Source organism: Hyla sarda, chromosome 2 (assembly GCF_029499605.1).
Source record: "Hyla sarda isolate aHylSar1 chromosome 2, aHylSar1.hap1, whole genome shotgun sequence".
NCBI classification, from domain to species: Eukaryota; Metazoa; Chordata; class Amphibia; order Anura; family Hylidae; genus Hyla; species Hyla sarda.
Window position 1 is genome coordinate 485,752,231 of NC_079190.1, and position 14,084 is coordinate 485,766,314.

Below are 14,084 nucleotides of genomic sequence, written 5' to 3' on the forward strand. Positions count from 1 at the left end.
TCTAACAACCGGGACTAACTGCCCCCTCCAGAACAGCACCCCAAGGGACCTGGTTGCATGTGTGGAGTCGATACACTTCATACATTTCCTATGGCATACGTGCATCAGAATAAAAAATGTTTTCAAATCAATTGGTGACAAGATTATACAGGTTTGTAAATTACTTCTATTCAAAATCTTAATCCTTCCAGTACTTATCAGCTATTGTATGCTACAGAGAAAGTTGTGTAGTTCTTTTCTGTCTGACCACAGTGCTCTCTGCTGACCCCTCTGTCCGCATCAGGAACTGTCCAGAGCAGGAGAGGTTCACTATGGTGATTTGCTCCTGCTCTGTACAGTTCCTGACATGGACAGAGGTGTCAGCAGAGAGCACTGTGGTCAGACTGGAAAGAACTACACAACTTCCTCTGGAGCATACAGCCACTGATAAGTACTGGAATTCTTGAAATATTTTTAATATAAGTATTAACAAATCTGTATAACTTTCTGGCACCAGTTGGTTTGAACATTTTTTTCCCCTCTGGAGTACCCTTTTAAATCTTTTTTATTTTTTTTTATAACCATTTTATTTTGTTTGCAGAAATAAATGTTAGATGTTACATTGGCTGACAATAGAGCCCATACTTGCCAATGGATCAGCTTCACTTTAAAGAGCCGGAGGTCACAGGTCTCTGATCCAGGAATAAAGGTTTCCGGTGTAACAAAAAGACAAAAAACAGCGCACAAAGGTTTAGGGCTCGGTGTACACTAGGTGTCACGGGGTAACTGACAAGTGGAAATGATCCAACATCACATGATCGCCATATACAGGAAACACAGTCACCTCTGGCAGAAGAACAACGTATTCAGCATCACTCGACATAGGGCCTTTCTGCTTCCTGGTCATTCATGTCTTGTTTTGGCTGAATGATTCCTGAAATATATAAAATAAATGACATTTAATATTGAACACAATCAAAACTAACTGGGTGCTAAAAATTTTAACATTTGCATCACCCTAAAGGAAAAGTCCGGGATAGAAAAATGTACCCTCTATCCTAAGGATAGGGGATAAGTGTTCGAATGCGGGGGTGGTCAGATTGATAGGACCCCCGCAATCTCCTGTATGGCTCCCCGGTTCTCCTCCTAAATGGGGCGTGTCAACCATTGCACAAAGCTATCGCAGACACCCCCCCCCTCCGTGCATCTTTATGGGAAAGCGGGAACGCTGCGCTCGTGTATCTCCAGCTCTCCCATAGAGATGCATGGAGGGGGCGTGTAGACTACAGCTTCATGTGGGGGTCCACACAGCTCTTTTCATGCAGAGAGCCAGGGTGCCATGCCGGAGATCTGACACTTATCCCTTATCCTTAGTATAGGGAATACATTTTTTTATATCCCATCATAAATTTGTCATTTTTTCTATATCCCACACTGGCAGATCAGTATGCAACAAGATAAAGGATGATCAATAGTAATAAAAGAAAAGATTGCGGAGCGCTCACACGATGACTGTATCCTAGGCTGGTAGGTAGACCTCAAAGGATTTCTTCCATTAGCGGGGAGGCATTGAATGGTACACGGTATCACGGCGTGACGAAGTGCCAAAGGTGCGTGGCCGGTGTCTGAGGCTCCCCCCGGACCATTCAACGCCTCCCCGCTAATTGAAGAAATCCTTTGAGGTCTACCTACCAGCCTAGGATACAGTCATCGTGTGAGTGCTCCGCAATCTTTTCTCTTATTGCTATTGATATCAGAGTGAGCACCTCCTGACATCTCGGTCTCCGATACATCATCTCCAGTTTAAGCATTAACATACTGTTTCCCACAATTAGACGGACACTTTCTGTAGGTATATCAGTGCTGGTTTACAGCGTTCTTTTTTCCAGTTCAAAAGATAAAGGATGATTTGCCCTGGAGGAGGCGGAAAAAGCAGGGTGCCAGACGGGACAGGTAAAAATTGTCCGGATTGCCATTTTCAAAACAAAACCCAATGGCGAACAGCTTCATATAAAGATAATGCCAATGGACCAATACAACCTAGACACAATACATTGTCGCTGAGGGAGGCAATGCTAGGAGGTAAGAATCAGCCGTTACTATGGAGTGGGCTCTATAATAGATATAACACGGAGGAAGTGTCAGCGAGTGAAGGCTCCTCTTTCCTGACGCATTTTGACAGCGAGCTGTATTGTTTTATCTCAATGCCCGGGAGACCTGCACTAAAAACAACCTCACTGTAAGGTTACAGAGATGTTCTCAACACAAAAGCTCAGCAATAATGCATTGACCCTTCAACCGTATACAATGCATTCGGAGAGTCTTCAGACTCAGTATTTCACAGCTTGTTATGCTGCAGCCTTGTGCTAAAAATAAAAAAATGTATCTGTTTCTCCCATCATTTTGCACTCAATTTCCCTAAAAAGATAATGTGAAAACAACATTTATGAAATTTTTTAAAGATTAAAAACTAAAATTTTCACGGACCCAGGTATTCAGACCCTTTGCTATGACACGTGAAAATGTTGCACTGGCTCCTCCCACTTCTCTTGTCCATCTCTGAGATGTTGGACAGGATTTGGAAGGACAAAACCCTGTCTATATAAGGTTTCGCAGCTGAAAATGTTTATCAGAGCAAAAAAAAAAAAAAAAAGCCACGAGGGGGAAGGAAGTGCCTGTAGAGCTCAGAGTCAGGATTGTGTGGTGGCACAGATCTGAAGGGTACAAAGAAATTCTGTTCCCAGGAGCAGAGTGGCCACCACCCCACTAAACTAAGTAACTTAGGGAGAAGCGCCTTGGTAAGAGTGACCAAGTACCAATGGTCACTCTGGCTGAGCTCCAAACATCCTGTGTGCAGATGGGAGAAACTTCCAGAAGGTCAACCATTACTTTAGCCTCCACCAATCTGGGATTGTGGCCAGAAAGAAGCCTCTCCTCAGTAAAAGACACATGAATCCCACCTGGAAATATTAAAAAAAAAACACCTAAAAGGAATTCTCCACAAATATTCTGCCAAGTGAACACAGCCTTACACGGCCATACATTGTAGATAAGCCTTATCGCGTCTGGATGACAACCCTATTGACAGCCACCATATTTTTGTTATCACCAAGGACTTTAACGATTTAATCTCCATTCTAAAAGAAAACAGAGTCTGTAATAACATCTGTAAAAGTAACTTTCCGGCAGAAGGGGTTAACCTGCCAACATTCGAGGTAACATTCCTGGGTCTGAAAATGGGACATTCAGGAAACTTTGCATTATATCCAAATCCCACAATGAAAATACAGGTTTCAAGTGGTTTGTGAGGAAACGCAACTGTGCAATGTACGGAACAGCAGATTGCACGTGTAAAAATAGATCAGTGGTGGGAGTCTGTTCTGACAAGTCTCATCTATCCTGCGCGAGCAGGGTGCTGCGGCAGGAATAGAAAAAATTACGTAAAACCTGCCAAGTGCTTGACTCCTCAATAGGTGGATGTGTTGTGACCTTGACAATACCTCACATACCTAAAATGCATACGTTGAGGAAACAAAAAATATATATATATTTCATAAAGATGGAGCGTCGTGATAAACACAACATTTTTTAGGAAACTGAATATTCCCCCAGGCTTCGACCAAGATGAAGTAAGCAAGGGAACATCATTGCGACAATATGACTAAAACAGGATGCTTTACATCCCATAAACTCTGGAGGACTCATCATGTGTTTTTCAGACGACCAACTAATTAGAATGGACACTGTGTAATGCTTCATTACCCCTGTAGTGGCGCTGCTGGGAATCTGCACACTTGCTGCAGGTTTCACCAAAGACTACAACTGATTGCTGGGGGTTTATGCAGGGGGGGGGGGGGGGGACATTTTGTTATCAAGAGACCGATCTAGGGACTGTCAAAATGGGAACCTTACACTGGGTTCATTAAAAATTATCCTCCTCTCAATGGTCTCTGAATTCCCTAATGGGATATACGACTAAGGGTTTTCTAAAGTGGACAACCTTTTTGGGCATCCCTTCCAATTTTCCATTTGTCAGTCAAAGACTGAATATGAATTTCAAAGTTTTTTGTTCTGCTGTGCCGACCTATTGGACAAAATGTGATATTGGCAGATAACTAGCTTGCTGTATGTAAGTTATTCTGTTGGAGCAACCAATGTTACCGAAGCAACATTGGCCCTTGGGTCTCCTCCATCACGCTCAAGTGCAGTCCTAACCTATGCATCGGGGAACTTGTTGGAACCTCCATTAAAAAGGTCCCTGATACATAAAGATAGACTATTCTAAGATGGTAAAGTTAAAACTTATGTACTTAGAATTGAGATTGTTTTCTACATTTGCTATGTTAGAAGGGTCCTTTGACAATAAGCTTATTACAAAGCTGCAATCTTTGGGGGAAACATGACTAACTGTTCACTTCCTCTGTATCACCACAACAAGGAAAACTGGGCATTACAACATGTAAAGCAGGACAGGTCAGGTCCTCCAGGAGGAGAGATGCTCTTTGTAACCGCTCTCCATCCAATCAAGAGATCCGCACCATGACAAGAGGACCCCCCACCCCATTAAAGGAGATCTCCGGTAAAAAATAAGTTATCCCCTAGCCACAGAATAGGGGATAAGTAGCTGATCACGGGGGGGGGGGTCTGAACGCTGGACCACTGGCCTACAATGTGACTCCCATAGAAGTGAATGAAGAAGAGAGCCATGTTTTCTCCTCCTGGATTCTGTGGTCTAAGACAGTGGACTCAAACTGTGGCTTTTCAGATGTTGCAAAACTTCTACTCCCAGCATGATCCCTCCCGAACCCTACAAGTGTTCTAAATGCTGCTTGGACTTGCATTTATGCTACAGGCAAACGCAGGATGAAGAATCCAGTTTATTTAATTGGTCTTTGAAGCTTTCTGAAGTTTGTCCTGATCACAATTCATCTTGGACCGTGGTCTCAAGCTGTGGCCCTCGAGATGTTGCAAAACTTCAACTCCCAGCATGCCCGGACAGCTGTTGGCTGTCCGGGCATGCTGGGAGTTGAAGTTTTGCAACATCCCGAGGGCCACAGTTTGAGACCACTGATCTCACATCTTTGCGATGGAATACCCCTTTAAGACAAAACCTGGGAATAGCAACCCTTACCCTTTAAATATCAGGAGCACGCTCAACTAGAACTTTGTATTCTTTGTTTAATATATAGGATATTACATAACAGAATGGTTCAATCAGGCAAAGGTGAAGACTGAGAACAGACAATTAGCTCCAATTATGGAATCAGTCTAAAAAAGAATGATCAAATTATTGCATTAAATAGGAAAACAGCTGGTTTCTATGGAAATGGGTGCGCAACCGATAGTGGCTTATTACAAGTTCAAGAATAAAGTTTGGAGAAGAGCGCGGTGATGAAGATAAACATAGACATTACTTAAAAGAAGACTTGGCTGAAACTCATTTCCACACATTTTCAGGAAACTTAGAACACTTTCCCAAAAAGAGGATTTGCCTAACAATTCGGGTTAATTCACACAACTGGATTACAGCTTCTTTTACGACCTCCTTAGTTGTACGCCATCGTTCGGTCAGCCCCCCCCCAAGCAATGACACGTGCTGGCTAGAGATCAAACGATTCACGGTTCCCTCCCGCAACGGGACAATGATCAATGATTATCTTTATGTTCCAATAAATGAACAAGTGTTTTATTGCCAATTGCTCAACCTTTACATCAAGGGATTATAGAGCACGCCAGCATTCAAACCAATTATTGGCTGCTATTAAAGGACCTCAGTATTAGAACAGATAACACTTGGGCAAACAGTGGTTCGGTCAACAAATACTTCTTTCTCTTAATGCTCTGGTACACGTGGATTTGTCCAACACATGTCTACCATGTATTATGGTGCTTTGCTTTTATGTTGAAAAGTAATGGTGGAAATAACCGAGCAAACTGTCCCAGCATTCTTGCACAAACTGTCCCAAAAATTTGCCATTTCTGACACTTTTTAGGTTTCACCCACCCAAAATAGTCAAGATATGCTGCATAATTTCGACGCAAACTACTGGTGCCAAGTAAGCCAGTGGTCCCCCAACTCCCTCCCCATGCCCCCTTCCCTTCCCCACAACATTCCAGGCATTTTCAGTTACTCTATTGGACTAGAAAAGTGAAAAATTCTAATCCTGGCCTTAAGGACTTGGTCAAGGACATCAGCTTTAAAAAAATCGGAAAAACCTTAAGATTATGATCCGGCAGCACATTTGGTGAATGTGTTGCATAGCTCCCACTGTAAGGGTGCATTCACACACTAGTAAATAGCAGCAAAATTTTCCGCTGTGGGAAATCCGCTGCGAGTTACGCTACCATTCATTTGAATGGGTCCGCGGACAGTCCGCAAATCTGACACTATTGCGGACTGTCTGTGGACTCCGCTGCTAGTTACTAGCGTGTGAACGCACCCTAAAACCGTTTTGGTGTATATTTTCCGCCACACATTTCAAACAACATGTAGTTGTAAAAAATGTGAAATACATGGAAAAAATTTGAAATACATGGTAAAAATGTAAGAGTCCCTCAGGTATCTGCTGCATTTTTTCCAACATTTGTCAGGACAACCTCATAGACATTTGATGGTCAGTCGGTCCTTTCATAATAAGCAGGTTCGGCTGACATTCATCCGATATGTATGGGCACCTTCAGTGATTTATAACTTGTAGGTCATAGTTTACACAGTTCACGAGGGAATACCGAACACATTATTAAAGAAGATCAAAGTACCTATAAACTCTGACTAACCAAAGGAGGAGATTCCGACCATAATAAACATTGAAGCAACAAGTCATGTGTTACTCATGTTCTGGAAACTTTCCTGAAACTTAATTTAAAGGGGGCGCCACGCCTCTCAGAGACAGCTGATGTGCACTCTCTGTGACCTTCATCTATTGTCTTATTCTTCCCATCTACCCCTTTACATTTTATTCTTGGGGAGACCGATTTGCCCTAGTAAAATCTAGAAAAATCACCAGCGAGTTGCCCGAACGAAAAACACACACATGGTTTCTTTGTGAATCACAAAAAAGCAATCCAATAGACTGCGAAAAAATGTGTGCAGGAGCCGGTGACATCACCGAAATTCATGGTCAAGATCCGAAACTCTACTCATGAGAATGTCATTTCCACAACTTAAATTACCGTCCAGCATAATGTAAACTTATAGCCAAGTATCACATTTTTTAAATAATTTTTTAAAAAGAAATCAGAAGTCTCCAGAGTTTCACGAGAAACCAATTTTGGTGTGTCCTTGAATACAACTCCAGAAGAAAAAAAAAATATATATATATATTAATGACCTAAACACAAAATTGGCCATCAGTAGTTGACCAACAGGGTGCCAACAACCGGCACCCTCACTACACTAAGAACAGAGCCGGAAGAGATTGGCTCTGTAGTGGCGGCATGGGGTACTGCAGCCTTAGCTCCTATTAACTTCAATAAAACAGAGTACAGAGCCAATTGGTTCCGCCTCGGTTTTCAGTGTAAAGCGGGTGTCCAGCAGCTGGAAGGAAGGAAATAAGTAAAAATGTGGGAGGGGGGGGGACTATAAACTGCCCACCTTCTTTTTAAATTCAAGAATATCTTAAAATCTTTCAGTGCCTCTAGACAAGGCCTGTATGGGTTAAGTCTTTCTCGGAGGCCATATGCAATACTTTGGCTCTGCCAGCTGAGTGATCAATTCGCGTACACTTATGGTTTATGGGTTAAGCTGGTGATACACATAAGATAGGTGTTTGCCGAATGCTCTCTCCGGAACCCTACAAGTCATCTAAATCTGGATTGGACTAGCATATATGCTACAGGCAAACCAAGGATAAGGAATCCAGCTTAAATAATTAGTCTCTGAAGCTTTCTGAAGTTAGCCGTGATCACAATTCATCTTAGGCCGTGGTCTCAAACTGTGGCCCTCAATATGTTGCAAAACTTTAACTCCCAGCTGTCCGGGCATGCTGGGAGTTAAAGTTTTGCAACATCACAAAGGCCACAGTTTGAGACCACCGATCTTAGATAGACAGTTTTCTGAAGAAAGTGCACGAAATGTGGTTCGTCCACTGGACTGAAGGTGCACGAAATGTGGTTCTTCCACTGGACTGAAGGTGCACGAAATGTGGTTCTTCCACTGGACTGAAGGTGCACGAAATGTGGTTATTCCACTGGACTGAAGGTGCACGAAATGTGGTTCTTCCACTGGACTGAAGGTGCACGAAATGTGGTTATTCCACTGGACAGAGAAGTATAATTATCAGGCTACAATGGATACTTCACTACGTAGACAGGGACACAAACAAGATGGATTGAGGACAATTCTACCTCCATCCTTATTATGTCATCTGTCTGCAGCTCCCGCCACAGAGTACATTAGGAGCAGGCAACATCTCCTCTGCCGAAGCCTCGGGCAGCATTAAGCTACTGCAGAAGGAAGAGCTCTCCAGGATATGCGAGATGAAGATCGGGTAGGAATGTTAGCTGGGAAAAGAAAGACACAAAGTACCTTGAGGCTAAAGACATGCTAACACAAAGTCAGTGGGGGCATCTACGAGCCAGGGGAGGAAGCGGACAAACATTTGTCAGCTGCACAGAAATTCGAAGCCTCATGGAATAAGGACAACAAAGACGACAACTCCATCCGCACCGGTCTGTGTTAGACATTTACAGCTATTCCACCTGTGATGTTTTACCACAAGCCGGCCACAAAGTTTAAGTTCCTTGGTCGAGAATGCTGGCACTAAAAATAACATTCTAAAACTAAAGGGGCTGTCCAGGATAAGGGAAGCTAGGCTGCAAAAAATATATAAACTAATAAATAAATAACCCTTGTCCACAGGTTCCATTAGGTATTTCAGTTTAGTTGTATTAACTTTAGTGCAGGTGACCTGCAATACTAGACACAACCACCAGACAGGCGTGGCGCAGTCTTTAAAAGAAGACCACCAGGTTCCCCCATTCTTTTTTTCACAACGAGAGGACACACTGCTGATTTGAAAGTAAAAGCCATTAGGTATTATAGTACTAGTATTACAATTTAGATTCTAAGTAATTTGTTTCACAATCCTGCGGATTTCAACATCTCCATCCAGTGATACATTTTTCGATCAACACTTAAACATATGTATTAAAGGGGTTATCCAGGGATAGAAAAACAGAGCTAATTTCTTTCAAAAACAGTGCCACTCTTGTCTTAAGGTTGTGTGTGGTATTACAGCTCAGTTCCATTGAAGTGAATGGAGCCAAGTTGTAATAAACACAACCTGAGGTCAAGGATGGTGCTGTTTTTGGAAGAAATGAGCTCTGTTTTTTTATTCTTGGATAATCCCTTTAAGCAGCTGTCAATGGGTTGTGTCGGGTTTTGCAACTCAAATCCACTGAGGTGAACGACACTGAGCTGCAATACCAAGCACAACCTAAAGGGTGGTGCTGTTTATGGAAGAACGCAGCCATGGTTTTCTCATTCCTTACATGGTCATCCACCACTTATGTTCTAGTGCAAAAGTTAAATACAGTGTGCGTGTGTGCGTGTGTGCGTGCATATATATATGCATATATATATATATTAATTATATACATATATACATACATACATACGTATACATAGTTTTGTGGGTAAAAGTAAAGGAAAATGGGTAATTTATACAAGAAAAAAATCTGCTTGTTTGGGCTAAACAGTCATGGGGGGGGGGGGGGGGTCCTAATCACTGACTGCCCACTTGACTATTTAGTCCACAATAAGCATATATAACAAGTAGGGCTGGGCGGTATACCGGTTCATACTGAATACCAAATTTTTTGGGCTGCACGATATGAATTTTCTCCCATACCGCAATACCGGTTGGGCCCCTCCCCCTCGGGAATGTATTATCAGCCCAGTGCAGCGCTGTCCCCACATCGGAGAACTAATCCTATGATAGGCTGAGCCCACTGTCATGTAAGGAGCTCTGGCCGGCTTCTTACATGACAGTGGGCTCAGCCTATCACTGGCCAGGGCGGGACATCGCTCCGGCCGGTGATAGACTGACGGCTGTCCGGCGTTCCAGTCGCCAGCGTGTGGCCGACGTAGGCGAGTTTAAAGTTTATTTTCTGTATCTTTTGCAGCCCGGGCATAGGGATACAGCGTACAGCAGTGGTCTCCAACCTGCGGACCTCCAGCTGTTGCAAAACTACAACTTCCAGCATGTCCGGACATCCGTTGGCTGTCCGGGCATGCTGGGAGTTGTAGTTTTGCAACAACTGGAGGTCCGCAGATTGAAGACCACTGGCATACAGTATAGAGTTCCAGCGCCAGCGGCCCCCAACAAAGAGGGGTGCTTGCGGGTGACATATGTGAGTAGTACCCTGCTGGGCTGATGATTAATTGGGGGGGAGCAGAACAGCGCTGGTGGGTAACATGATTTGGTGGGGCCGCCGAAAATGACACGCGGGTCACATGATTTGGGGGGGGGGGGGGGGGGGCGCCGAACACTGCGTGCGGGTCACATGTTTGGGGGGGTGAAAATACCGTTATATACCGTGGAACCGCCGTAAGTTAAAAAAATACTGTAATACACATATTCGGTCATACTGCCCAGCCCTAATAAGTTCAAAAATTGAATTCAGAATATATAGATATATATATATATATATATATATATATACATACATACATACACACACATATATATTACATACATATACACACACACTCCCACATGGGATCATGTAATGTTCTGGTAAAATGGTCAATAATAGCAAAAAACTTTAAGTAAACGCTTTTATTTGCGCCCATGTAATTACCGTCCCACTGCATTTCAATCTAAAGACAAAGCGCCTGGAGAAGTGAAGGGGTTAAAGGCAAGAATACTGTAATTAGGTGAGCAATCAAATAATAAGCATCCAGCCTGTAATTCGGTAGCAGCGGGGCGCTATTCAGCAGCCGATCTCCAAGACTACAAAAGGTCCACATATTGGCAACCACCAGGCACAGTGTGAATTAGTTACAGTTTGTGTTAACTTAAGACTGTAAAAGGAATTAAACCTCTTGGGGTCGGTTCAAAAGGTTTTTCTGGGAGGAAGTAACAGGAACAATGTAACACGAGGCGGCCGACTTTACCCGGCGGAGCCTGAAAGAGCACAGTAGATGATTGATAGAGAAACAGGTCGAAAGAGAACGCCAAAAAAAATTTAGAAGGTTCTAAGGAATTAACTTCAAGGGTCAAATCTGTAAAAGGTCCAAGAAATTAATAAAGTGGAGGACACAGTGTTCAGACAATACTTCATTGTCTAAGACTATAATTGGGCATAGCTGATCCCTGCGTGGACATCATAAGAACATAGCCAAGGTGGGCAAAGGCTTCACAAACACACAAGTGCCTACTGGGCCTTATTTATCAATACTGTAGAAGGTTCAGTTCTTATGATAAAGTTTTTAGATGCAGTTTTTGAAACTAAAGCCAAAAATTCATTTAAAAAGAGGTGAAGTCTCAATCTAGCCTTAACATGTATCCTCAATTTAGGATTTGTTCCTGGTTTTAGCTTCAAAAACTGCAACAAAAAAAAAGAAACCTGAACACGGAAACAGATCCTAAGAAAATAAGTAGTTTTGTTGCCCATAACATAAATTTTTAGTCTATAAAATATCCCTCCATTTTGTGTATACAGATATTATTCAGACGTAAAAAGGTGTATTGCGGTCTTTTGAATAGAAATCACATGCTGCTATGACAGGAGGGGAATAGAAAAACATACCATACTTACCTAGCTTTGGTCCTCTGATAGGTCATCTTACTGCTTAAGAGACGAGCGCTCGGTGCAGGACCTGCAGCCAATCATTGGTAGAGAAGGGAAACCAGTGATTGGCCGAGCCGGGGAGGTCCTGCACCAATCGCTCGTCTCAGAGGAGAAAGCTGCAGAAGATCGGGGAAACTGAATAGAGGTAAAGAGAAGATGTAGGGGATCAGTGTCTAGGTAAGTATGATTGCTTTATTTTTTTTCAGATTTCTCCCACTCCATTAACAACTTATTTATATATTTTTTTAAAGCCTGGAATGCCCCTTTAAAGTGGTACTCTGCTGCTCAGCGTTTGGAACAAACTGTTCGCAACACTGGAGCCGGAGCTCGACACGTCATAGCCCCGCCCCCTCATGACATCACATCCCACCCCCTCAATGCAAGTCTATGGGAGGGGGCGTGACAGCCATCACGCCCCCTACCATAGACCTGCATTGAAGGGGCGGGGTGTGACTTTATGAGGGGGCGGGGCTATGATTTCACGAGCCCCCGGCTCCAGTGTTCAGAAAAGTCTGTTCCAAATGCTGAGCAGCGGAGTACCCCTTTAAGCATAAAAAAAAAGCCCCCACACTATTACTTTTTGGACTGATCTGTTAAGTTGGCCATAAACATTAGATATGTATCATACAAGCCCACCAATTTGTGTGGGACCTGCTAAACATCTAAGGTGTTTGGTTTACCAACTCTCCCAAACGTTGGGGAAGAAAATGGGACAGGTTGGATCTCAACTGCCCAATTCCATTTTTATGTCCCTCAATTGCAGGCCCCCATTCACATGAGCTAGTTCAACAATCCCTTAAAATCCTCAGGTTTGGACACCTTAAAGGGGTTAGTGGCAGGTGGAGGTGGCAGGTAAGTGCAGATTTTTGTAATATATGCTGGCAGCCTGGTGATCATGTTCTACACTAAAGTACCCCTTTAACACATGGCTACAGGTTTAGACCACAAAGTGTTTTTTTTTTTTCGTAGTCTGTAACCATGGAAACACAGAAGTCTGCACAGAAGCTGTATACACAAAATTGTAGGAGATTTGTATTGAAGACTACTTGCAAAACTTCTTCATTTTGAATGCTTTGGGCTTGATCAAAGTGTGGTCTCATCTTTTACCATAAATTGGGCTTCCAGTTCTACTAGCAGCTGGAGGTATACTTTTCTTAAAGGGTATCTTTCATCAAAAAAAACTTTTGATATATTATAGATTAATGTATGCAAAAAAAAAACTTTCCAACTGCATGTTATTAAAAAATATGCTTCTTTCTATTTAATTTTCCACTTCGAAAAAATGACCACTAGAGGTCTCCCTACCAGTCCTGGCCACAAGCCCTTTTCATAGGTTTCAGACTCCTGCTGGAGTCCTAAATCTCAGACTGCAGCCGGGACAAAGACAAGCTCAGCACTGCTCCCTGCCTGTCAATCAGACAGGCAGGAGCCAGCACTGTGCTCATAGCACAGAAGAGCATACTCCTGACTCTGCCTTACTGCATGCCCTCATTCATTTTACTACCTGAGCTCCAATCTTTCTTATCTCTGGAAAGTTATTTTGCATACATAAATCTATAATATATAAAAAAAAAAAAGTCTTTTTGATGAAAGGTACGCTTTAAAATGTTGACTTTGCATAAGTCCTGGGGACCCATCCACCATCTAATTAAAAAAAAATTAAAAATAAAATAAAATAAAAAAGGCAGGTCGTGACTATCCCCAGTATCACTCCGGGAGTCAGTTCTTTGATGATTTCCAGAGTAATACGGTGGAGGGTCATAGTTTTTTTAGATGGTGGATGGATCCCAGGACCAATTTAAGTGTCAAAATTTGGGAACCACCACCAGAAAATAGAAGCTGAAGAGGATCAAACTGTGAGAAAAGTTACGAGTTCCCTGTTATTATCCTTCTATAAAGTTATAACTTTACCGCAGTAAAGCACCAAATTACACCGGCGAGTATTAATGGCACAGACTGAGCTGGAAGACGATTAGAGTGACGTCAGTCATTGTGGTTTGTGGTTACTTAAAACTCCAATGTTAATACAAGAAATGGAGCCAGATTTCAACATATGATCACACGATTAGTAGCTTCACTACAATGTCATATTAAAAATGCAGATTCCCCAATGTCTATGGTTTACCAAAGATGCCCAAATCTATTATATCATGTATTTAGTGACCCCACCAACAAACTTAAAGGGTACCTCTCATCAAAAAAAACTTTTGATATATTATAGATTAATGTATGCAGAATAACTATACAATTGCCTGTTATTAAAAAATATGCTTCTTTCTATTTCATTTTCCACTTTGAAGAAATGACCA

The 14,084-nt window shown here is 42.5% G+C and overlaps 1 protein-coding gene across 1 annotated transcript in view; it reads right to left on the reverse strand.

The window, feature by feature from the left end:
• TIAM1 (TIAM Rac1 associated GEF 1) overlaps nucleotides 1-14,084 on the reverse strand; it is a gene marked incomplete in the record, with an annotated part of 322,739 nt that overhangs the window by 144,931 nt on the left and 163,724 nt on the right. Inside the window, 1 exon segment of the mRNA XM_056559538.1 lies at nucleotides 824-913.